Genomic DNA, 6486 nt, shown 5'->3' on the forward strand with positions numbered 1-6486 from the left:
AAGCTCAGCTGACTGTGCTAGTTTCTAAGTCCTCTCTGACCTTTCCAGCCCCGCATTTCAGACAAGTCTTTGTATACCACCACGTCTCCCATATCCCTGCCCTACACGTTATTTTGATCCTAGTGTGAATCTGCACTTCCTACCATTACAAGGCTTCCCCAAGTCTGCAAGCTGAAAAAGTAGAGAGGCTGCAACCACGTCTCCTCACCTTTGTTTCCCATCCCTCGAAAAAACAGGTCAATGCATGCCAAACCACATTTCTCCCTGGAGGGAGTGGGAAGTTGGAACACATAAAGGGAAAATCAGAAGGCTTTGTCTGCCTGTGAGGAGCCAGCACCAGGGGTCAGTTACCTGCCGTGCCCTGAAGGCGCCCTTCTCACCACCACCTTTAAGATGTGAACTGCATATGAAAGGAAAAGCAGGTCAGCAAGCAAAAGCTGATAGATATCAGTCAACTTCCAAATGTTACTGGGCCTGACCATCAAGACACTATCAACTACAATGCTTATCAAAATAGAGAGTGGGGAATTAAGCCCACTGTTTGGCAAACTGTACAGCACAAGAAGTCACAAGTTTTAGACTTTTCTCGGGAAAGAAGCCTCTCTGAATGTCAAAGGTAAGCCACATTCCAGGGCCTCTACCCTTAAATCAAAACAAACCACATTAACAAAAGAAATCCAAGCATGCTTTAAAAATTCCTTATACTTATTCCTTTATTGAACTGTGGATTAATACAAACACCTTAATGCAGCTATTCAAGCTTGGTAGAAAACTAACCTATAGGATAAGATTAAAAATTAGGAAGGCATCATATGTGAGTCTACAGGTATGCTTACAGACACAGTACATCTCATGAGATGGGTCCATGGAGTCTCACATGGTTCTTAGTAGTAGCTATTTTCAAGATCTGTTATTGTCCTGCAGCTGCAAGAAAAAGAATCTAGGTCATTGTTTACCTCAAAAAGGAGGCAAAAACCTTGGAATAAACCTTAGACTCTGTATTTTGTCAACAGTCCCCAGTAACAAGCCTTAAAATTCCAAACTACAGCTCTGCAGTTTTGTATTTCTTTCCTGTTATTTGGGCAAAAAGTCAGAGAAATAAGGAAGGCAGATTCACAAACCATTTCTCTGTCTCCGAAGTGGGACACGTTAGTTAAGCATACACTAATATGCATGAGTCAGGAAAGAAGGCTTGTGTCCAAGCTTCCAGGAGAGTTTGCAACTGAGTGACAACAGACAACTCATTTGTCCTGTGTCCTAACTTCTCTCTGGATGACGGCTCCTTTCAGTTTTCCATATGACCATTGCAGAGGCTCTGTGAAAGCCTAGGAAACTGATCTCTTCTGCACCCACTTGAAGCAGTGCAGTCTTTCAGTCCTAATTGTACAGTACTGGCAGATAACCACAGAGGCCCAAGTAAGCCATACACACCAAACCTTTATGATTTATCAGTGCTTCAGCAGATCCTCATCTGTTCATTGTACAATCTATCTTCTTCATGTATAGATTTTTAAGTATCCTATTTATTATAATAGAGCCATAACAAAGTCAGAAGCCATTTGAGGCCATCTTGTGCACTTACAGTCCTCCTCCTGTTAAGGAGCCTGCTTCCCACTCCTTTTAAGAACTTTTCTTTGCAGAAAATTCCCTTGCTATCTGAGATGCTAGTTACCAGATTGCCTGTTAGCTGCCTCCTGTACTATACTCTTCAGGACCTTCTTTTTTGCAGGCTGAAACTGCAAAAATTTGCAGGAAATTTCCCAATTGCCTTCAGGCCATCTGGGCAACCAAGACCCGCACAGTGGCTGTGGTGATGTGATGGGAGGAAGTCCTCACTGACTTCTACTGTACATTTAAGGAAGCTTGCCACACAGCAACTCTTTTTCAACCCTCTGCTTTGCCATCTTCCTCAACCCCTCTCACATGCAGCTGAACGACATCGATCTGATTTGAAACCACAGCCCAGAAACATCTGTTTGTATTCACATTTCACACACTTAATTTCCTTACTTACCTACCCCACGCAGGTACAAGGTGGCAAGACTTCCTATCATTAGATGGAGAGGAATCTTGGTGGGCCTGTTTCTATTTATATCTAATTTCGTGGTTATCTGATGATATAAACTGTAAAATAGACCCTTGACAGATGTCCATGTAGAGGCAGGAGAGCCTGGCTCATGGGCACACTGAGTGCACTGGGTTACAGCCTTCAGTTTTTATTGATAACCTCCCTATCTGAAGTTCAACCAGATTAGAGGACCTTCCTCCTGAAGCTCCTTCAGTCCAGCCCAAATACCCAGAGGAAGAAACTTGCCAGGAAGGCAACTGGGAGATTGTAAGGCCCACTTTGCTCCCTTGTCCTTTCCTGTCAATTGGTGGAGCACCATCAAACTGTACCTATTGATTCCCACGATGTCTTTGGAAGGGGCAATCATAGAGAATCATGGAATGGTTTGGGTTGGAAGGGACCTTAAAGATCATCTAGTTCCAACCCCCCTGCTATGGGCCCTCCACGAGACCGCATTGCCCAAAGCCTCATCCAACCTGGTCTTAAACACTTCCAGGGATGGGGCCTCCACAACCCCTCCAGGCAACCTCTTCCAGTACCTCACCACTCTAACAGTGAAGAATTCCTTTCTAACATCTAATCTAAATCAACCCTCCTTCAGCTTAAACCCATTACCCCTTGTCCTGTCACTGCACTCCCTGATAAACAGTTCCCCTCCATCTTTTCTGTAGGCCCCCTTCAGGTACTGGAAGTCCGCAATTAGATCTCCCTGGAGCCTTCTTTTCTCCAGGCTGAACAATCCCAACTCTCTCAGCCTGTCCTCATAGGAGAGGTGCTCCATCCCTCCGATCAGCTTTGTGGCCCTCCTCTGGATTCACTCCAACAGCTCCATGTCTCTCCTGTACTGGGGCACCCAGAGCTGGACGCAATGCTAGGGGAACACTGCTTGGAGAAGAGAGAGAGAGAATCTTGGTGCAGGTGGTAGAGGGAAGGAGAAAATGAGGAATGTGAGAATGAGTGGGAAGGGATTGGGGGAAGTGGAGGTGCAGGGTGGTGGTGAAGGCACAGACACTGAGACCAGGCAGAGGTCTTAGGGCAGCCTGGCAACCAGGGCTGTGAGAGGAGGAGACTCACCCCATTGGCAAAGGGTGGGGGAAGCAGGGTCTTGCCTTGTCCCTGGGTTCCCCAACACCTAGAGTTCCATCCCCAACGTCACCCAAGAGGGACCTGTCCTCCTTCCCCATCCTACGTCCCCGCACGGCCCACCTGACTCAAGACCCTGACCTCCCCTTCTCCTCCTCTCTCCTTACATTCCCTTTCTGCTGCAGGATCCCCACTTCCAATAGGGAGGGAGAGAGGGAGAGGAGTGGTTGAAGGAGTTTTGTTTCTGGATCAAAGCTGGTTAGTTTTAACCAGGTAAGGGGAATTTCCACTGTTGGGTTTGTTTGGGTTTTGTTTTGCTTGGTTTACATGGTGCTATTCAGAGCCCTAAAAGTATTATCAAGATATGTCCTATTCTTTCTCAGCCTGCTGTGCTGCCATCACCATCTTTCACAGCCAGGGTACATCATGAGTTTTCATCCTTTTTGGATTCCAAGACTGTTTTCCCAGTAAATCAGGAGTTGATGACTAAAGAGTGAATTCACTCACACTTTTTGAGTGATTTTGAGGGACCAGCAGTAAAGGTGGTGGGCAAGCCCCCTATGAGGCAGAAGAGGTGAATTTGCAGGGACAATCAGCTGCAATCAGGATCACAATATCTTTTTTTCTTCTGGAGACAGCAGAGTTCAGGTCCATGGCTGGAGCAACGTAATAGGTGGGATGTGGATTGGAAGGTCTCTGCCTGCCTCTGCCACTCCTCCTAGCTAGACTGTGTCAGCTCCAAAGGCTCTTCTGCAACTTCTGGTCTCTTTCAGACATGTAGGCCCTTTTTTCATCTTCCAGGCTCATATCTCCTGGGCATCATTTGTTGCTTAGTCTGTGTCTTGCGGGAAGAGTGTCCTTTTCTAGCCCCAGCTCCAGGAGCACAGCACAGGACCTATGATGCTGTTCAGGTACTACCCCAGTCCTGACACTACAAGATGGTGACATGCAGCAGTCACTTACACAAGTGTTAGTCTACCCTATATCCATAGTATATGCACATGATCTTCATCTGCTAGCTTTCTGAGGTTGTGTTAGCTAGCTGCTCCATCGCCTTCTGCAAGACAGGTATATAGAGGAAGCTCTAAGGACATCAATACCCATTTGCCATGTTATAAGGAAGGTGAAACTGCCAGAACCTCAGGAAGATCATGGACAATTCACTACATGGTAACATCTAGTAATGTCTTCTGTTTGCATTAAACTTCTACAGCAGCTTTAGTTTTGCATGTCCTGCATGCACACAGAGTCCATCACTGCCTCATATTGCTATTTCTTTTTATGAAAGGTAACTGAATCACTAAAAGGAGATTACAAATGTTTGCTTCCCAAAAATGTAGCACAGGCCATAAAAAATCAGCCCCACGAAAACATCCAGATCCAACCCTTATTTTATATGACTTTGCAGACTTGCTTTTAAAGCAATAGGCATTGAAAGAAAATCCTGCAGCCCTTGATCTGAAATTGAGATCTGCGGGATCATGCCCTTGAGTTTCTAAAATACTCCCACTTGACATAAAAAATGGAAACAAATAAAAGGCCACATAACTGTAGTGAATTTGGAGGGGATGTTATTTTGGTCTCATGGCCTCCCTTCATAAGGCACAGTTACACAGTTCTTTTCTGTCTGGAAGAACTGGTAAAGTAGTTCTCCCTTAGCCTCCCCTTGCCAGTTCCTACTCTTCAGTTGTGACAGAAAGATGATTCACAGGGCCATGTAGTGAACCAGATCAGGGTAAAAATGCCTTTTTTAACTTGGAATTTGGTTGCAGACAAAATGTTATGTTAATTGAGAAGGTTGCCCAGAGATGGGACTCGAGGAGGACATGAAGACTTAAGCCACTATGGTGACCAAAAGCAAAGTGTGTAATCATGACCTAAATGATGCTTCTCTTTTTCAAGCATTAAAATCTGTGCAGACTTCACCAACTGTCAAGTCACTGCCTTCTTTCCAGGTTCCACATACTTTATTTCACTTGATCCCACATGACTGTGTATCAAGCCAGGTTTCACACAGAAACTTAGGGCATAGATCAAAGGAAATAGTGTGCATCCAACACAGCAGTGAAGAGGAGAGCCAGAGCAATGAAGTTTTCCTTATGGAAGCAGAAAACTCAGATTATTGGTTGCAGACCCAGGGCATTCTAGTAGGAACCCTTCTTCAAGATATCTGTGGAGAGAAAAACCAAGAAAAGGCAAAGTGCCTGATGAATTTTTAGGAAACTATCTGAGGACTAAGAGATCTTAGGGGATGAGTTGCAACATCTTTTTGTCATTGACATAGGCATTTCCAGTTGCATTCAGATTTGGAATGCTGTGAGGACTGCACACGTGAGGAATGTATGGAAATGGAATAAAAATAGATACTTTTAACTTTCCATGGTATGCTCAAGCCTTGGTCTGCATTGAGATTATACCTGGACTCGAAAGTCTGCCCACAACTAGTACAGTAGATCCCAATTCAACCTGCAAGTCCAAGAAGGCTCTACAGCACATGATGGAATTAAATACAGAGCAGAGGTGGGCTGCTTTGCTTGCTTACCACCAGTCCTCTGCTCCATTTCAGCCGTTCCCACCTTGGAAGCCTGTTAACACTAACCTGAACTACAAGGGAAAACATATTCTCCTGCTGTGCGGTCATCTGTAGAAAAAAGAGAAAGGGTGGTGAGCTGCAGAACTGCATGGTAGGTTAATGCCAAGCTTCTTTCTCTTTAACAAAACCATCCCACTACCTTAATTTTTCACTCATCAGACTGCGAATGCAGGAACAGAAAAATGTCTATGGTGGGTCTGTCTCCCCAACATGTCTCACATATAGCTGCAAAAGACCCTCTCATGCATTGTGATACATTCAAATGCAAGGCCATTTTTGTAAATAGAGAACCTTTCAGTAGTGTAGCCCTGCTTTTTTACTGGTAATTAGTATTTTCATGTCAGATAATAATTTTTAATTTGTATGTACTAAGCACAAAAATTCTTGTACAGGATGGAATAACAAAGAGAGAGCATATTAGGTGACAATATTTCGCTCTGTAAAGGCTGGATTAAGAAGTCTCCTCCTCTTCGTGGCATGGTGTGGAAGAAGGAACAAGAATGGAATTCAGTATACAACATGTAGGCCTGTGGTGTATCTTTCTAAATCTCCAGTGGTAGTTTTTCCATTTTGTTCTCAAATTCTTTTTAAAAAATAATTCTTAATGTTCCATCTGGTGTTTTGGCTCATACAGAGCACGGGATAATCAGAGAGACTCAAAATGACTCCAAGATCTCTTTTCTGTGTGCTGATAGTTCATGTAGAGCTTTAAAGCTATTATCCTCTGAGATGCAGAATCATA

Source organism: Grus americana, chromosome 1 (genome assembly GCF_028858705.1).
Source record: "Grus americana isolate bGruAme1 chromosome 1, bGruAme1.mat, whole genome shotgun sequence".
In the NCBI taxonomy this organism is placed as follows: domain Eukaryota; kingdom Metazoa; phylum Chordata; class Aves; order Gruiformes; family Gruidae; genus Grus; species Grus americana.